Source organism: Podarcis filfolensis (genome assembly GCF_964270895.1).
Source record: "Podarcis filfolensis genome assembly, chromosome: 14".
NCBI lineage: Eukaryota > Metazoa > Chordata > Lepidosauria > Squamata > Lacertidae > Podarcis > Podarcis filfolensis.
In genome coordinates this window covers 38,298,743-38,318,247 of record NC_139616.1, presented here as the reverse complement: position 1 = coordinate 38,318,247, position 19,505 = coordinate 38,298,743, and positions in this window count along the sequence as shown.

The following is a 19,505-nucleotide window of genomic DNA, read 5'->3' as shown; positions in this document are numbered from 1 at the left end:
GCTGCGCTGGCTCGCCAGATGCAGCTTGTCACACTGGCCATGTGACCCGGAAGTGTTTGCGGACAGCGCTGGCTCCCGGCCTATAGAGTGAGATGAGCGCACAACCCTAGAGTCTGTCAAGACTGGCCCGTACGGGCAGGGGTACCTTTACCTTTTATTTACCTTTAGTGGGCACATTGAGGGGAACTGGTGGGCATTCTGGCAGGCATGGGAGCAGCATTGGCAACACCCTGCCTTAAGAAGTCTGTACAATTCAGACACCAGTTCCTGGCTTCATATTTTCGTCGCTCATGATGCCACTGAAGCAGGTCCCTTCATCCTGCTGTGTTGCAAGACCAGCCTTGATCAGCCCTTCTCAGTAGGCTGCCCACTTCTGTGCCATATGGGAGCAAGTCAAGGAGCACCACTGATTCATTGGGATTTGTGACCAATAATTAGCAGTTGGATTAAAAGTTCTCATTGATTGCATCCTGGAAAAAGGGAGGAATCTGTTGGGTTTTCTTGACATTAATGTGGTCAGTGGTGCTACTCAGAGGTGTGCGTTTGTAATTATAACCTGCATGGCAGCACATCTGTGAGCTCTTGACAATTCAGCACACCTGAGGTATCTTAACAATTTAACTAATTAACAGGGGGAGTTTACCTGCTGCACCAAATGCAGCGATGTGATGGGGTAATTGATTATTTTAAAAACTGTATTTAAGTTGACCAAGTGGTGTAGTGTGAACTGTTATAGAATACTGTTAAGGAATGTTGTTGAAGACTGGTGGTGAGAAGGGGTGTTTTGCAGCTGTTTGATTATTATTTAAAAATAAAGATAAGCAAAGATGTTGTGGGCAAGTTTTTATTCCATCGCCCCAGCCGCTGTGCAAACTCGGTTGGCGAAGAAGGTCCAACTGAATCCACCTGTGTCCTTCCAGCTCAAGTATGAACTGGAGCTGCAATCCTGCACACACTTATGCACACTTACTTCTGAGAAAAACATAAAGGATGACCTGAAAGTGTGATAAAGCATCAGAGATACCAGGATTTGAAAGTTATATGTCCAAAGGGGGTGGGGGGAGGAAAATTTACTGATTAGACTATATGGCAGGGAACCAAATGCCTCATGGCGCTCTGTTGACTTGATTGCCAAAAAAGGAGAAGAGATGTCCTACTGCAAGTGGAATGTCTAGCTTTTAATTAGGGAGAATTATTCCACCAGGGCACTCTTTTCCCATGCTTTGAGAAAAAGAGGTTGGGGGAAATAAACACGTTTGCCTTGTCTGCACAATACCCTTTTGCAAGTTCTCTTTCTTGAGCTGGCTAATTAGATTCTGGTGAATCAGCTGGCAGTCCTCTTACTTGCTCCTCCTCCTCCTCTTTTCAACCATTTTCCATTTTGTTTACCAACAATACAATCACTGCTTTTTTGGGGGGGGAGAGTACTCAAGGGCACGCAGTACTGGCATCTTTTCTTTTCCCCTAGAAGAAAAACACTGAATACAACACAGTGGTACCTCGGGTTACATACGCTTCAGGTTACATACGCTTCAGGTTACAGACTCCGCTAACCCAGAAATAGTACCTCGGGTTAAGAACTTTGCTTCAGAATGAGAACAGAAATTGTGCTCCAGCGGCGCGGCAGCAGCGGGAGGCCCCATTAGCTAAAGTGGTGCTTCAGGTTAAGAACAATTTCAGGTTAAGAACGGACCTCCGGGATGAATTACGTACTTAACCCGAGGTACCACTGTACATCACTAATTGTTTCATTTTCACTCTGTCCCACCCTCCCTGTCCGCCCTGCTCATTGAAGAGTTTAGACCACGGGTAGGCAAACTAAGGCCTGGAGGCCAGATCTGGCCCAATTGCCTTCTAAATCCGGCCTGCGGACGGTCCAGGAATCGAACATGTTTTTACATGAGTAGAATGTGTGCTTTTATTTAAAATGCATCTCTGGGTTAATTTGTGGGGCATAGGAATTTGTTCAACCCCCCCCAAATATAGTCCAGCCCCCCCCCCACAAGGTCTGAGGGACAGTGGACTGCCCCCCTGCTGAAAAAGTTTGCTGACCCCTGGTTTAGACAAAGCAAATTAGCCTTGCAACAACAGTATTGCTTTGTATCAGGGTTGGGGGGCTTGTGGCCCTCCAACACCTCTTGTCATATAATTTATCAAAGAAATATAATTATCAAATTATTATATAATTTATCAAATAAGTTATTTGACAAAGGTTTGGACTGTCCTCCATAAAGTAAGCACTTGTACTTTAACATGATGGGGCTCCTTTCATTCTCTCCCCTCCCCAGGTCCTGTGAGTTATTACTGCAAACTTTCCCCAGCGTGGAGTTGTGGAGATGAAGGAGTATTGTCAGACTGCCACCTAGATGTGTCTGAGTAACATCACTGAAGAAAGCCAAGCTTACTTTTCTCTGCTTTTTTCACTCCTCAAGTCATTCAGATCTAAATATGTTGAAAAACACATTGGGCTGGATTTAAATTTAAATCATGTATGGGAAGCCACATGTTGCCTGCTCCTCAAGGTCCTTGGCCTGTGGGGAGTCTGGTTCATCTTCCAGGGACTCCATTTCTGGTCCAGGTCAGGTCTGGGCAGGAAATCTTATTTTCTCATGTTTGTATGAAAGCAACTAGTTGGAATATGTTGTCACCGACTGCGCTGTAAATAAAATATCAAGGGGGAGGGGGGAACCTAATCTGGTGAAGAAGCCCACCAAAATCAAACCCGAATAAGCTTATCTGATGAGCCCACAAGGGGAGTTCTTCATAGCATTTTTGCTTCTGTGAATGCATCTTTCAGATCAATGCAATATGATGCAGACAGCTCAGTGTTCCTAGAGGGAACATGAAATAATAACAAAAGATCTATTTCTCATAAGCAAAATGCTAAAAGGGCACTTTTGATATTGCAGTGGGATAAAACTTATTCAATCTTCATATGCCAGGAAAGAATTCACAAACATGCAAACATCCTAGCCCTACAAACACCTTCTGTCTTTCTTTGCTCTTTTCTCATTGATGGACTCAGGCTGACTTGGTGAAATTACTGCAGAAAGGTGACAACAGCATAGAAAATTAAGCTCAAAACACAGTATAGAATTGTAGAATTGTAGAGTCAGAACCGAATCCCAAGGGTCCTCTAGTCCAACCCTATGTGATGCAGGAATCCCTGACAGATGGCCATCCAAACTCTGTCTAAAAATGTCCAATGAAGGGTACAACATATAGATGGATACAGCATATCTGATGAAACAAAACACATTCATGCAATTTTTCAATCTGGTAAAAAATTTTGAAGCACAGACATATGATGGTATGTCTAGATAGAATGTCTCTGCTTTCCTCCCAAGCCACATTTGCTTTGCTCTGCTTATCTATTGACAACAGCACCATCTATCCTCTTGAACACAACACATAGACTTGGCTTTTCTTTGGCTCTGCTCTCTCTGTTAGCCCCTTGTCAATCCGGTTCATTGCCAGATCTTGTTGATTTTCTATTTGCAACATTTCTAAAAATATAAAATAAAATAAAAAATAAAATAATTGCATAGTTTATTTCTGCTCTCTCAGAAAGAACTCTAGCCAATCTCCTGGGCACATCACATCATTATTGCAATTAGGAATGTGTGAATCTGTCAATTTCAGTTTCAAATTCTCATCTTTGGGCTTCTCTTATTCTTGCACCGTGTGCTTTTCAAAGGGGGTGTGCACTCCTCACAGAAGATCCCAGTTCAGACCCTTTCCTCTTCAATTCAGCAATTCACTCTTCTTCACAAGTACTGAAAAAGCAGGAGTTCTGGTGTCTTCTGCAGCTGTTCCCCATAGACCAGGGAGCTTTGCCCACATGAATACACGACATGCTCCCAGGATTCCAAGCCACTGCTACCAAGAAACACCTCAGGAGAGAGAGGGGCATGAATGTGTGAAGCTGCCTTATACCCAGGAAGATGTTTTATCCATCTAGCACTCATAATTGCCTGCTCCAGATAGCAGAGGTTCAGGAGACCTTTCCTGCCTGAAGATGCCATGGATTAAACCTGGGAAACTAGCTCAGTGGTAGAGCACATCCTATGCATGTAGAGAAGGTCGCAGGACCAGTCCTCTGCATCTCCATGTTGCACTGAGAAAGACTCCTGTGTGAAGCCCTGGAGAGCTGCTGCCAGTCAGTGTAGACACCATTGAAATAGACAGAGTCTGACTTGGTACAAGGCAGCTTTTAATGTTCCTAATTGTGCATGGCAAGCTGGTATCCTGTATGGGGTCTCCTTAACTTTACTTGTGGTCTACAGTGGTATGTCGGGTTAAGAACTTAATTCATTCCGGAGGTCTGTTCTTAACCTGAAACTGTTCTTAACCTGAGGTACCACTTTAGCTAATGGGGCCTCCTGCTGTGTGATTTCTGTTCTCATCCTGAAGCAAAGTTCTTAACCCAAGCTATTACACTCATACCTCTTGTTACGTTTGGTTCAGGTTACGTCTTTTCAGGTTGTGTCCCGCGGCGACCCGGAAGTACTGGAAAGGGTTACTTCCGGGTTTTGCCACTCGCGCATGCACAGACACACAAAATGACATCACGTGCGTGCGCAGAAGTGGTGAATTGCAACCTGCGCGTGTGCAGATGCAAGTTGCGTTCCTTCCAGGTTCTGAACGGGGCTCCAGAACGGATCCCGTTCACAACCAGAGGTACCGCTGTATTTCTGGGTTAGCAGAGTCTGTAACCTGAAGTGTCTGTAACCCAAGGTATCACTGTATTTCTGAGCGGTCGTAGCTGTCCAAGGTCTCCAGCAGAGCTCCTTCCTATTACCTACTACCTGAGATCGTTTCGCCCATGGAGATGCCGGGAATTGAAGCGGGAACCTTCTGCCTTGGGTGTAATTCTATCCTCTAGCCATGGCAGCCGATCTGTCTCCTCTATTCTGGGTGCACTCCATCCTAGGCCAAGGTGCAGCAAGGCAAACTCAACGGAGCACTGGCCATGCAATGGGGCATGTCCTTAGCACAAGTGTGATGTTGAGAAGGTGGCAATAGGGGTCCCTGTGATGAGAGGAAAGCATTCCTCTTTATGCATGCAGTGGGGAGGGGGAGAGGAAAGATGAAAATTACAGCAAGGCGCCTCCCTGTTCCTTCCGCGTGCCATTCAGAGAGCTGTTAGTTTGATGGAATAGCAATTGAAGAGGAAGGATCCCTGTAGGGCATTGACACGCTAGTGGCTCTATATTCAGAACTGCACAGCCCACATTTCAGCACAGGCTCCTGAGCAGCCATTCATTTACCAGCCCAGCAACTGATACTTGTTGTCCCTTAGGGGTGGAAAATCCAATTTCACTCATTTCTAGAAGCAGATGGAACCAAAATATGCATGAAATTCCCATCTACTCATCACCCCGACTTGCCTTGTATGGACCCTGGAGGGGAGCGAGATGCAGGACTAGAAAGTACTGCTGCTTTCCATCACTTCCTAGTAGCTGCCGTTACCTCTGGGATACAAAATTTCATAAAAGTTTTGAAGATGGGGAAAATATGTAAGAAGTTGCCATGCTCACAATTGAAATGGCCCATCTATCTTCGTAATGTGTTGACTGTCCGTGGTTTACAGTCAATAGCAAGAGACATATTAGATGAGCCGCTGTCTACACTTAGGTGAGATCTCGCAGCAATCTTGTCAGTGGCGACGTCACCAAAAGCTTGTAATTAAATTATTTGGAATATGGTCTTATCTGGTGCATAATGCATGGAGGACTTCCAAATCGAGCCTCTTTTCCTGGGAAAGTTCTTCAGCTCAGAATGTGAAATGAGATTAAATGAAATGCCCCCATTCTATTGTCGGCAGCGATGTTGCCAATGTTTGTAACTGCCTGGTTTGGAATGCAACTTTGGTCCAGTTCATAATGCTTGGATGTGTTTTGAATGGAGCTTCATTTCCCTGTGAAGTTCCCAGCTTGGAATGTTAATTAAATGAGATCTTGCAAATGCACCATTCAAACTGCTTTGTAGGTACATGTGGAAATGTACGTTCAGGGTGAGAAGATCTTCCCATGAACTGCTAAGCAAACGGAATGAAATCTACAAGTGTGTCTCTGCTTTCATTGTGGCTCAGGATTGCAATACCTCCATATGAACCGACTTGGATGGTGCAATCACCATCTGAGGCCCTTCTTTGTGTGCTTTCTCCATGAGACGTCTGGAGGGTGGCAACACAAGAATGGGCCTCTTCTGCAGTGGTTCCCCACTTGTGGAATGCTCTGCCCAGGGAGACTAACTGTAAGGAGCTCTTCCTACACTTGAGTAGGACCCTGGCAGAGACACATGCCCGACTGGCATGTTCTCTCCCTCCTGGCTGATCGTTTGGGAGCTTCAAAAGCTTTCTTCAGCCCGAACATCACAGCGACCGATGCCAACAGACACCGGCACACTTAGGGATCCGCAGTGTCTTCACATCGTGCGTAACTGACCTCAGCAACTCAGCATTTTGGCTAATCTACTTTATTTACATATAAACACACACGGAGCACTGCAACATGGCTCCCTCTCTCTCTAGCATCAGACAGCAAAGAGAAAAAGAACAGAGGACAATAGTCCCACTTCACGGAACACAGTAACACAAACATCCTGTCTCCGTCACTTCCCACTCTGTGGAGTCAAAACATACACCGTCACGTGATAGACAAAAATCCCATGACTGCAATCATGGAGCAGGAATTTTAACACTCACCTGGCACCTTCATTACATATCTTTAGGTGCCAGGCAAACGCATTTCTCGTCTCCCAGGCCTTTGGCTAATTAAACTCTCTATGGCCTTTTAAACTGCAGGGGGGTTTTGTTTTTGTTTGTTATTGTGGAATGCATTTTTGTGTTTTTATGTTATACTGCTCTGTAATCTTTGGATTACAGCCTATAAAACGACAAAAAATTGCATGCTTAAGTATCTAATGTGCCTCCCTTGCCCTTTTCCCCTGGGAATTCTCCTATTTAAATCAGAAGTCATGGCAAATGGAATACAGACATTCCTGGGGGAGAAATTCAATTCAGTTTGCATTTAAAAGTGAACCTACCTAATTTGCACTTCCTGAAACAATAGCCAAACTGAAACTCAGGCATCCTCCAGACTTTACACTTCTCCAGATTTTGCAGTCCAGTTCTCCAGCCAAGTAATATGCACAAAGATGCATATATTCAGAGAATACAGTATACATGAAAATGTATATATTAGTGAAAGATAACGTCAAAATTGCATTATAGTAAGGGAAATGGCTTGCAAAGATGTTTGCATTAGGCAAAACTGTGTATAGTAGGAAAAATTCCCACTAAAATGCTGACAATGTTTTATGAAGACTTTAGAAAAAAACAGTTTGCAAACTGATGTGGAAATACAGAGAACTTAAGATAGGAAAAATGAGAAATGGAGAAGAATAAAAACTGGCAGATTCACCCATCCCTAAATATAGAGAACTTGCAAAACAATTAAAAGGGGATGTCAGGTGGAAACCATTCATCCCTACAGGTAACCAGCTGACCAAAAGTTCCCCCCACCTCCCTTGATTCTTCTTCATTGGTAAGGATCATCAGCTGCATTCACCTCACACAGCATGCCAGAGTAGCGAGGGACCGTCAGGGGAGTTGGAAAAGTAGGGAATGGAATAATAGCAGCCTGGAACAAAGTCGGCGCTGATCTATAACTGACCTTCTCTGCTTGACTCAGACGTGAGCAACCCACTGTGAAGACTCGGCTGCGCAGAGGAGAATCTATGCTTCACTCGTCGCCTCTTCAACCTCAGCCGAAGTTTAAAAACACAAACACATCTTCGGCAGTGTCTGACATGTGTCAGCATCGGCCTCTGTCCCTTTGTTCGAGTCCGGTGTGGGTAGCCTCCGTTGCGATTCTTAATGCAACCATGAAAACACATTCCTGCCCACCAGCAGTTCTGCATCGTGTACATGACCTGCATGGTGACAACCTTCTCCCTGCCGCACATCATGGTGTTCCGGAAAACTTGCTTGCTCTAAATACATGCCAGTGCACTAGTTATTATCTATATACCATATGTACACTGGTATTGTGGTACATCTTCGTCCTTGTACAATGGACCCAGCGATGTAGATAGCATTGCGTTTTCTTGAAATGGCCTGCACCAGAACATGAGAAACAGGCTCCATTTTTCAATAAAAATGTTGTTTCATTGCCTGCCCTTTCCAACCATATAAGCCACACCCTTAAAATCCACTCTTCTAGTGTTGGGGGTTCTTGTTCCAACCCCCAGTTTGCATCAATTGTCACCTGTGTCACCATCAAGAGGTGCATTCTCATTTCTCTCTATTCATATAGGACTAGGTCTTTAACACTGCCAAATAATAGAATTGATTGATCTAATGGCAGCTTACGTCCTGTTATTATTTCAATTTTGTTTAATGTCCTTGTTCAAAAAGTTCTTATTTTAGGGCAAGCCCCCACCAAGGACCTATCTCTTTGCTTATTGCTTTACACTTCCAGCAATCTCGCAAGCCATTCATAGAATCCTAGAATTATAGAGCTGGAAGGGACCACAAGGGTCATCTAGTCCAACCCCTTGCGATGCAGGAATCTTTTGCCAAAGCTGGGGCTTGAACCCATGACCCTTAGATTTAGAGACTCGTGCTCTACCAACTGAGCTATCTAGCAGACAAGGACAATAAGGAAAAGGCAGCTGTGTCATAAAACTGATGTAGCAACCACTGCAGGATTGCAGCACTTATGAGTGGGCAGAAGACGAGCAAAGAAGGCATGGCAATTCTCATCTTTTTGTTGATGTTTCCAAAGGATTTGGGCCCCAAATATCTGCAAGACGCCTCCTCCCCTATGTTTTGGTTGGGATGCTATGATCTGCATGGCAGGCTCTTCTTATGGTGCCATCACCCTTGGAGGGGTGAGGACCTGCATGAGGAGAGCCTTCTCTGTAATGGCCTCCCAAATCATAGAGCTGCCACAGGCCTCTGCTCAGATTTAAATAGCTACTGAAGTAGCATGTCTTCCCCGTAGCCTTCGGCAGCTGGGGTCCTATTGTTAGTGGCCTCCCACATACGATTTGATTTGTTGATATGCATTTACTCCAGGAGTCATGGAATAGTAGAATAGTAAAGTTGGAAGGGATATCAAGGGTTGCCTGGTCCAACCCCCTGCAAGGCAGAAATCACAGCTATCCCAGCCAGCTGGCCTTCCAAACTCTGTTTTTAAAAATCTCTAATGAAAGAGAGTCCACAAACTTCTGAGGTTGTCCATTCCACTGTTGAACAACCTTTTTCAGCTATTGGGCACATTTCAAATTTGGAGAAAATGACAGATGCACCAGTTGCAAATTTCTGCCATGGAGGGAGCATGGCATAATACAAAATGGCTGCCATGGCTTATCACAAAATGGCTGCCATGGGGATTGTGGCATAACACAAAATTAGAGAAACAACCACCCCTGACATCCTTATGCTTACCAAGGGAAGTCAGCTATGTCCTACTGGTCCTGATTATACAGACATACCTGCAACCCTAACAAATTTCTACTCCATCCCAAATCTCAAGTAGTTTTATGAATTTTATGAATTTAAGTCTTGTTCTCGCCCACTCTACTCCCTACAACCCCTACCAGTTCCATTCCATTCATTTTGCAATGTGAGAGAGCTATTGTTTAGGGCTTGGTGGACAGTCCCCCGCCCGCCGGCCTCTCCTGCTAAGAAATGTGATTGCTAGTCCACAAATGTGTTTGTGAAAATCAGTGTACTTTCTATCAAAAGCTGACCTCTGCATTTTTTGTTGTATTACATGTACTGGATCTGCAGAGTAACAGAAACTGATTCATTTATCTAGGGAGTCTGCCTGCCACTCACCAACAGATTCCTCCTTTTTCTTCTAAACAAGTGAAAGGAGACTCATGGTTCAATTATCACATTTTGCACGCCTTCTGTGTAGTCATGGGCCATACCCTCCAACATGGTGAGGCTGAAAAACCTTAATGAGCCTGTACAGTCTCAGCCAGATCAATGCACCCAAGAAAACTGGCTAGCATTTCTCTTCCCCTGCCCTGTTATTACAGATACCCCTTTTGTTGTGACAGATTTGGTATTCAGGCGTAGGAAAATGGGAAGCTGTTTTACACTGAGTCAGATTATTGGTCCATCTAGTTCAGCACTGTCTACACCATGGGTAGGCAAACTAAGGCCCGGGGGCCAGATCAGGCCCAATCGCCTTCTAAATCCGGCCCACGAACGGTCCTGGAATCAGCGTGCTTTTACATGAGTAGAATGTGTCCTTTTTTAAAAAAAAAAATTGTATCTCTGGGTTATTTGTGGGGCCTGCCTGGTGTTTTTACATGAGTAGAATGTGTACTTTTATTTAAAATGCATCTCTGGGTTATTTGTGGGGCATAGGAATTCATTCATCCCCCCCCCAAAAAAAATATAGTCCGGCCCCCCACAAGGGACAGTGGAGTGGCCCCCTGCTGAAAACGTTTGCTGATCCCTGGTCTACACTGACTGGCACCCGCCCTCCAAGGATTCAGGCAGGACTGTTCCTTTGACAGAACCCAGGACTGTCTGCATGCCCAGCCAATGCTCTGCCACTGAGCTATGGCTCTTCCCTGATTGGAAAGCATTGCACCAAAGCTAGATTGGCTAGATCTTTGGATGGTAGCAGATGCAGCCTTTTGCATGAACCTCACACTGCAGCATGAATAGGAAGAAACAGGAGCTACCTGACACTTCCTGGGCAAGGATGATTCATGTTTCTCTGCTACCTGGTCAAGGTCCAGAGGACTCCCGTCAGCTAAATTATCACACTGTCACTTTAATATTTTGCCATCTGCTAAATGAAAGTTCAGAGCGCCTGTTGGGTCTCATAAAGGATCTTATTTATTGTATTACACATGGCAACAGCTGCTGCAAGACTCGGCTAAACTTTGCTCCCTAATTAAACAAACAAACACAATGGTTTCAGAACATGGCTTAATCTCAGTTAGCTAGATAAAAAGGGGGTAAGGATTAAAAGCAGGATTGCAGGGTTTAGTCAATTAACTGGTGAGATTAAGCACACATTCAACACGGGTGCCCCCAATTAATCAGGAAACAGTTTTTTAATAAAATAAATTTTTAATACAATTATGTCATGTATGAAAGACCATCCATCAGTTGCTTCAGATGTCTTGAAACTACATATCTATTTGCTCAGGTTTTCCCTGACCCACCCAGGGAATCTTGTAGTCACTGAATTTCTCTCCCTATCTGTTTCAAAAAATACTGATTTACTTTTAGGTTTGCGTCACTGTTTGTTTTTGCATGCTATTTTCATCTCCAACAAGATCTGAAGTATAGACTGTGGCTCTACATGTCCCCTTCTGATACAATTCAAGACCTGATATGGCACTTCAGAGCAGCCTTGATCTGACTCAATTCAGATCTGGGGCCAAGGCATCCCAGACCTGGGCCCTGAACTGATTTGGGGGCTTCTCACTGTTTTGGTGCTATATGGTGCTGGAGGAGACTCTTGAGAGTCCCATGGACTGCAAGAAGATCAAACCTATCCATTCTATCCATTCTGAGGGAAATCAGCCCTGAGTGCTCACTGGAAGGACAGATCCTGAAGCTGAGGCTCCAATACTTTGGCCACCTCATGAGAAGAGAAGACTCCTTGGAAAAGACCATGATGTTGGGAAAGAATGAGGGCACAAGGAGAAGGGGACGACAGAGGACAAGATGGTTGGATAGTGTTCTCGAAGCTACCAGCATGAGTTTGACTAAACTGCGGGAGGCAGTGGAAGACAGGAGTACCTGGTGTGCTCTGGTCCATGGGGTCATGAAGAGTTGGACACGACTAAACGACTAAACAACAACACTGTGTTTACTTAAGGTTTAAAATTACACACATGGTCAGGGTGGTGGTGAAGGAGACTTGAGTGCCTCCTTCTTTTCCACCCCCTTACTGCCAGACAGTCCCTTTCTGGCTCTCCCAGATCATTCCAGGTGGACCCAATTCAACCCAGGATGATCCAGGAGTACCTCAACTTTATCCAACTGTATCATGGGCTGATGCAAACGGTCCCATTTTGGTTCCTGATTTGGGAGTCGGCCAGATCAGGTGCACATTCCTACATCCCACCCCTCCAACCTTAAAAGGCCTTTAAACAAACAAACAAACAAACAGAGCTTGAACACCGGCAAGCAAAGCCATGTCACAATTACTCGGGGCCATGTGTCACGGGTGTGTAACAAAACTCCAAACCAGCTAATTTCATTATTCTAATGGGCGCCTGTCTCCCATTCATTAGACTGACATATGACTAGTCATTAGTAACAGTTCATTTCCAGAGCCATGGCGAATAAAAGGTTGATTAAAAATTAACGAGCCCCAACCCCAGTCAGCACATCACCACATTTCTCGAAGTGAACTCGTCGTCGTTGGGCCTAAATGAGAATGAGATGCGATGGCAGGGTTCAGATGCTGGCGCCCGGGGGCGTTTTGTCTGGTGTTTCTCGAGTGCGCATCTTGCCATGAATCGGGTACCACCCTCTCCCATTGCTCCCAAAGACAAATTACTGGATAACAATGGCTATTAATAATTAAATGGCAATGTTGCATTTTTGATGACTGAGCTCTAGGAATCAGACTGGAATGCTGACAGTGGTTTTTATTTTCCTCCCCATAATGCAAGGGAATGAAAAACTGTCCTCCTAAGCTCAATCAATTAATATCACCAGCACTTACTACTGTGGGCATAATTTGGGCTATAATTCTGCTGGACCTCAACTCCCCCTCCCCCCATTTGTCACAGTGTTGTTAAATATGCATACATTTTATCGTTGCACCTGAGATGTGTAGATAATAACCTATATCATTAGGCTCTTGTAATTCACAGAGGTTGGGTCCCGGAGTTTATTGCTGGGTTGACATTGCAATTAATTGGACACTGCTGCTTATTATGTAGCACTCGTTATGCATTATGTACTATTGCGTCTCTAGCATACATTTCGGAAAGCAGGTTGTCCATCTATCTGTCTGTCTGTCTGTCTGTCCGTCTGTTTTCCATAGGCTTGGGTGCCACTCAAGATATTTTCACCCAAGCTGGGATGGTGGTCTCCGTTAATGTTTGGATCACATTTTGATTCAAGATAGTGGACTGAACTATGACTTGGCCATGACTTCACCCAATTTTTGGCATGATGGATCCAAACTCACAAATTGCACTCTCCATTTAAAATTGCAGCACAATATATTTTAGCTTCTACAGATTTCTGGGCAATTCCCCACTAGTCATCTAATATTATGTATTGTTTATTAGTATGAATTGTATGCATGTAACTATTTTAACTGTTATGTTTTGTATTTGCAGTATATTGTATGTTGCTGTGTAACATAATATTATAGATTGCAGGTCACACTGAGACGCTTTTTTGGAGGAAGAAACCAATTAATAATGATAGTGATAAGTAGTAGTAAACTGCCCTGTAGAAGTTTGACAAAGGGTAATATATAATCATGGGTTGTATACAACTTAATGGACCCAACATGCTTATTATTTGAAATCTTTGAGATAATATTTTAGTTTTCTGTTAATTATGTTGCTTTGACTGTAAACTCTATATTTGTCTTTCTTCAGATTGTTTTAAAGATAAAGGTAAAGGTACCCCTGCCCGTACGGGCCAGTCGTGTCCGACTCTAGGGTTGTGCGCCCATCTCACTTAAGAGGCCGGGGGCCAGCGCTGTCCGGAGACACTTCCGGGTCACGTGGCCAGCGTGACAAGCTGCATCTGGTAAGCCAGCGCAGCACACAGAAATGCTGTTTACCTTCCCGCTAGTAAGCGGTCCCTATTTATCTACTTGCACCCGGGGGTGCTTTCGAACTGCTAGGTTGGCAGGCGCTGGGATCGAAAGACGGGAGCGCACCCCGCCGCGGGGATTCGAACCGCCGACCTTTCGATCGGCAAGTCCTAGGCACTGAGGCTTTTACCCACAGCGCCACCCGCGTCAGATTGTTTTATTGATGTTTTAATATTCTGTAAACCACTTTGAGATTTTTCTTAAAAATATAAAGCGGTATAGAAATTAAATAAAATTTCAATGGGATTACTCTGAGTAGGACTAACATTGGCACAATACAGTAACAGCCTGGCAGTTTGCTTTATTTTGAAATCTACACCTTTTCACTGAGGTCAAGCAAAACGAAAACTTACTGTGCACAGAAGCTTGGCGCACTCTGAGAATTGTCCCTAAGCAATTCCAAGCTTCGCAACACTAAAAAGACGGTGTCTTAAATAACTCTGACTGCCAAAAGAGAGATTTATTTAAGGCAAAAATGACTTACCAGACATTACTGGAAACACTTGAAAAATGAAGAAAACTCTCTATTGCCTTTGAGGATTTATTGAGTGGGGGTGCTGTAGCTATAGTTTCAGGGTTGTTTTATTAAAAAAAAAACTTTAGCAATGGGTTCTGTTTGCCTATCTACAAAAGCTGTAACCTGAAATAAATGGCCTCAGCAGGGTTAAACAGCTTCTGGTGCCAGGGCTGGTTCGGAGGTAACACTCTATGATGAGCAAGGACCCAGAAGCTGTGTGACAACTCAGCAGTCAGGGCTGAAGTTAGAGCTAGGAGTGAAAGAGGAGGAATCTGCCCTACTTGGATTCCAAATTGGACTCACATGAACTGACAGGGGCCACGATCTGCACTTGCCAAAAACAATGCCTCTGGCCCTGCCCGCCACTGGTATGCTTCTGTCATGGGCCAGGAGCCGGCTTCACCTGTTGAGCAGCAGCCTGAAGGAGCAGAAGGCAGAGTGACTCCACCTGCAGGTGATCAGCCTTCTTGCTCCTGATGAGAACCAGCTGGCTCCACTCTCCTTAAGCAGCGTTTCCAGCCTCAGTCAGTTGCTGGAAACAACATTCGTCATTCCTGGCCAGACCTTGCTGCTTCTCGCTTCTCGTAACCCTGGACCCTCTGCTTTCTTGACCCCCAGATCGTCTGACTACACGAACTGAGATATTCCTGAACTTATGACTGGACTGAACCTTGCATATGGACTTTGCCTCCAAGCAAGTACCGTATTTTCCGCTCTATCGGACACACCTTTTCCCCTCCAAAAATTAAGGGGAAATGTGTGTGCATCCTATGGAGCGAATGCAGGCTCCTTGGCTTCAGCGATAGCAACGCGAAGCCTCCAAAGCGCAGAGGGAGCGCTCCCTCCATGCTCCAGAGGCTTCGCGTTGCTTTCGCTGAAGCCTGGAGAGTGAGAGGGGTCGGTGCGCTCTCCAGGCTTCAGGGATAGCCGCCTGAAGCCTTTGGAGTGCAGGGGAACTCATGCTGCGCTCCAAAGGCTTCGGGTTCCTTTTGCTGAAGCCGGGAGAGCAAGACTCTCCCAGCTTCAGCAGAGAGGGAGAGCTGCGCAGCGCCCCTTCAGCGAAGCGGGAGGAGAAATGGAAGGGGCTCCATTTCTCCTGCTGCTTCGCTGAAGGGGCGCTGAGCAGAGAGGGGGAGAATTTTTTTTCTTGTTCTCCCCCTCTAAAACAAGGTGTGTCCTATGGTCGGGTGCATCCTATAGAGCAAAAAATACAGTACTCCCCTGAGACTTGGCTGGCTGGCTGGCTACTCCCTCTGCCATGGCTGGCAGCACAGGACTACGACAGCTGCCCTTGGAAGGGTGGCCAGAAGGGCACAAGTCCCTTGAATTAGAACAAGTTCCCCAACCCTGGTTCAAGACAAGGTGGAAGGAGGTTAGCAGGATAAAAATTGCAAAGCTCTCTTGCTGCTTTTTCACCCCTGTTCTCTAATTAAAGATTCTTCAAATATGCCTAATTAGGTGTCATTAAAGCTGAGTGTAAGAACAGTACATGCAGCACATTCAAAATGCTGCTACCATCCTTGGAAAATCAAACTCACAATGGCACAGTCTAGGAAAGGCCAATTAGTAGAAGTATTGGAAAATCATAACTCGGTTCTACACCTGTGCCAAATTTCAACAGGAGGATACTTTCCTGAGTTTCGATTTTACATTCTCAATCCCCACAATGCAGCAGGATATCAAGGGCAACTTGGAGGATGGAAAGTGATGATAGTTGCTACAGTGGCTTCAGGAGAAAAAGGGAAAAGTTGTGTTACTGCCGCTACTAATGTTTTAAAATTTTATATATGGATGTCTTAAAGGTAAAGGGACCCCTGATCATTAGGTCCAGTTGTGACCAACTCTGGGGTTGCGGCGCTCATCTCGCTTTATTGGCCGAGGGAGCCGGCGTACAGCTTCCGGGTCATGTGGCCAGCATGACTAAGCCACTTCTGGTGAACCAGAGCAGCGCACGGAAATGCCGTTTACCTTCCTGCCAGAGCGGTACCCATTTATCTACTTGCACTTTGATGTGCTTTCGAACTGCTAGTTGGCAGGAGCAGGGACCGAGCAACAGGAGCTCACCCCGGGAATTCGAACTGTCGACCTTCTGATCAGCAAGTCCTAGGCTCTGTGGTTTAACCCTTTCATTAAGCTAATGAACATAAGAGTTGTTATGTATTCAGTGGTCAGTGTTTACCTGAGCTTGAGTCTGGACTAAGGATTCTGAGCCCTTGTGTTCTGATTCGATATATGATGTTCAATCACAGAAGATTTCAGGATTTGAACTCTGAGACGTGATTTGCAGCTTGGAAGTTTAGAAAGCCAACAACGTTGAGAGTGGGAGTGGCCCAGGCTTTCAATAATGTATATAAGCAGTTGCTTTGCCCCTGTTTCCCAGTTATGTGGTTCACTGGTGACGAAGGTGGGATGCTAGGCTAGGTATGCGGCCCTGGCTAGCTTCCACAAGCTGAAATCACTGCTGGGGAACTGTCGCCTCAGCTGAGCTGAAATCACTGCCTGCAGCCACAAGGCAGATCCTACAGAGCAGACGTCATGGCTACCCAGGCCACATCGAGGAATTTGACACAACGGTTCCAGGGAAATGGGACTCCTATGCCATCTGGCTTGAGTTCTTCCTCACAGCCAATAGGGTGACTGACCCGGAACTGAAGCGGGTTATGCTTCAAGCGTCCTGCTGCATCAGGCCACTGGTCCATCATGTCCATCACCCTAGTCTCCAGGGGCCAGCCAGATGCCCCCAGAAGACTTGAGCACCACAGCAATCTCCCTCTGACAGTGGAGCATTTCTGAAGCACCTCAAAACCAGCTGGTGGTTGGGCACTTTGGAAATGCTGTGCTTTGTGTGATGCTCAGGAAGCACTGTCCATAGAGCAGAGCAAGCACTTTGAACTGCCTTCCTGCTTACCCCAGCAGGCCAACTTTGGCAGGTGTCTATCACCTGCCACCAGTTGATTGACAGGTGAGTGGTCCCACCCACCTGTTAAAGTTGGCCCACAGGGTGTGAAGGGAGGGGGGTGAATCTGGCCAAAAATGTCCCCCCCCCCGCCTTACTCTGATAACCCCATTGCAGCATCTACTACTGGGTGCCCCAGACACACCTTCCTGAGAACTTGTTTATTTCCTAACTTGCCTGTCAGAATTGTGGTTCAAATGCCCACAATTCCCCAACTGAATGATGTCATTGAAAAGGATGTAAAAAGAACAGAATGTTCCGTTGCTATGGAGATTAAGCTTGTTTCATTCTGCTTCTAGTGACTCTGCAGCCATATAATTATTATTTGGATTTCAAAATCTATAGGTCTTTCCCAAAGAAGCCCCACTGTTCAGGCCATCTATTTATCCAAAGCAGTTCTTAAGAACCATTCTCAATTGACAGGCTATGCTTTCGTTTGGCTACCCAAGGGCAAAATTCATGGACCCCCTGCTAAGCGCTAAATAGTTGGTCTGCCTCACCGGATTCAGCTGAAGACCAAAGCCTTGAACCAAATTGGGCTTCACAATCAATCCCTCTTTCCAGGGAACTCTGGGAATTGAATCTCTGTGAGAAGAGAAGGGGTCTCCTAACAACTCCCAGCATCCTACTACAGCTCCCAGAATTCTTTGGGGGAAGCCATGGCTGTTTAAAATGGTACAGGCAGAGGTGCAGTGGTCCAGGATCATATGGGTTGAAGGCCAGTTACTATTTCTGCCTCCAGAGTCCTAGAGCTGCCCAATCAGCATGAAAGGGGAGCTTTTGAGTTACTGAAAAGAAGTCTTCTCACCCGTTGTGCTCATTGGAGCCAATCAGAGTGAAAGAAAGTGAGTCAGTCCCTTGGGATTAGTTCCTAGGGCCACTCTGGAGAAGGCGTGTGGGAAGACCACCGAGGAAGAGTTGTTCTGTACGTTCCAAAGCTAAGCATTCAGGAACACTGAAAACATGAGGAGCTTCAGTTTCAAAAGAATGGTGTGCAAGGTTCTGTTATGCACAATGGAACATCACAGAAGACAAAAGAAGATGTTGCGACACTCCAAATCATTTGCCCATGTATGTGCACAGAAAACAGTAGATCTAGCTGAAAGGCGACACGTGGAGATCAGCACTGATTGTTGCAATGCATCCCTAATGACTATTGTTGTATAATTACAAGATTACTGCATAATCTTAGGAGTGTGGCTGTCAGGAGACTGTGGCTGTGATTTTCATGGAGGGCCCCTGCACTTCTGAATTTGCCACTACCCTACTGGGTATGATAGTGCTTTAGATGCACAGTGCAGATAGGGGCCACCATCCCTGTTATTAAGCTCCAGCTCTGCACACCTTCCTGCTACTTAACCACCTCACTCGGCAGCATTAACTTTCTCTCAGACGCTCAGCCGATAAATTTGCCTAACAGGCTGCAGATGCCACGTGCAAATCCTCATCCGCCGTTTCCCCCGGTAACAGAAAACAACCATGTGGTGCCGTTTGTGGGCCGTTTCGGGGTGTTTGCTGCCGTATTTCATTCTGAGAACAAAACCACGCTGGATTTTTAAAAAATAAAATCATAATAAAAATTGCTCTCTGCATCTGCTTTCAACTGTCCCTGGCAGGTGTGTGCACGATTCGCGAGCTCCGGGAATTTCTCGTCGCTTCTCCTTACCTGCTGTCATTCTCCCCCCCACCCCTCAGTAATTTCCAAAAGGTATTAGAATATTCATAGCAGCCTCCAAACAGATTAGGCGTAGGCAGTAAATCATAGGAGATTAACTTGGCAAAACATTTTTACCCTTTCGTGTGCAGCTGTTCACATTTCTGAAGCTGAGGGAGATGGTTCCATTATAACCTAATGTCCAGGTGCCGTGCCATCGCCACGAGCAAAGGTGGCGGTGGTGGGGAACACAACTGAAAGCAATGGGGGAGGCAACAAAAAGAGAGGTTTACTACTCCAGAGACTTCTGGTTAGAAAATGGCATCTGAAGCAAGTCTCCTGTGAGCCTCAGCAGAGTGAGTATGAGCTTTTAAAAAATAATAAAAAATACTCCAGAACTAGATGAACAGCAAGCAAACCACCCTCCTGCCAATTATGATGGGGGTGGGTAATAATAATAATAATAATAATAATTTTTATTTATACCCCGCCCTCCCTAGCCAAGGCTGGGCTCAGAGCGGCTAACAAGCAATAATAAAAACAAGT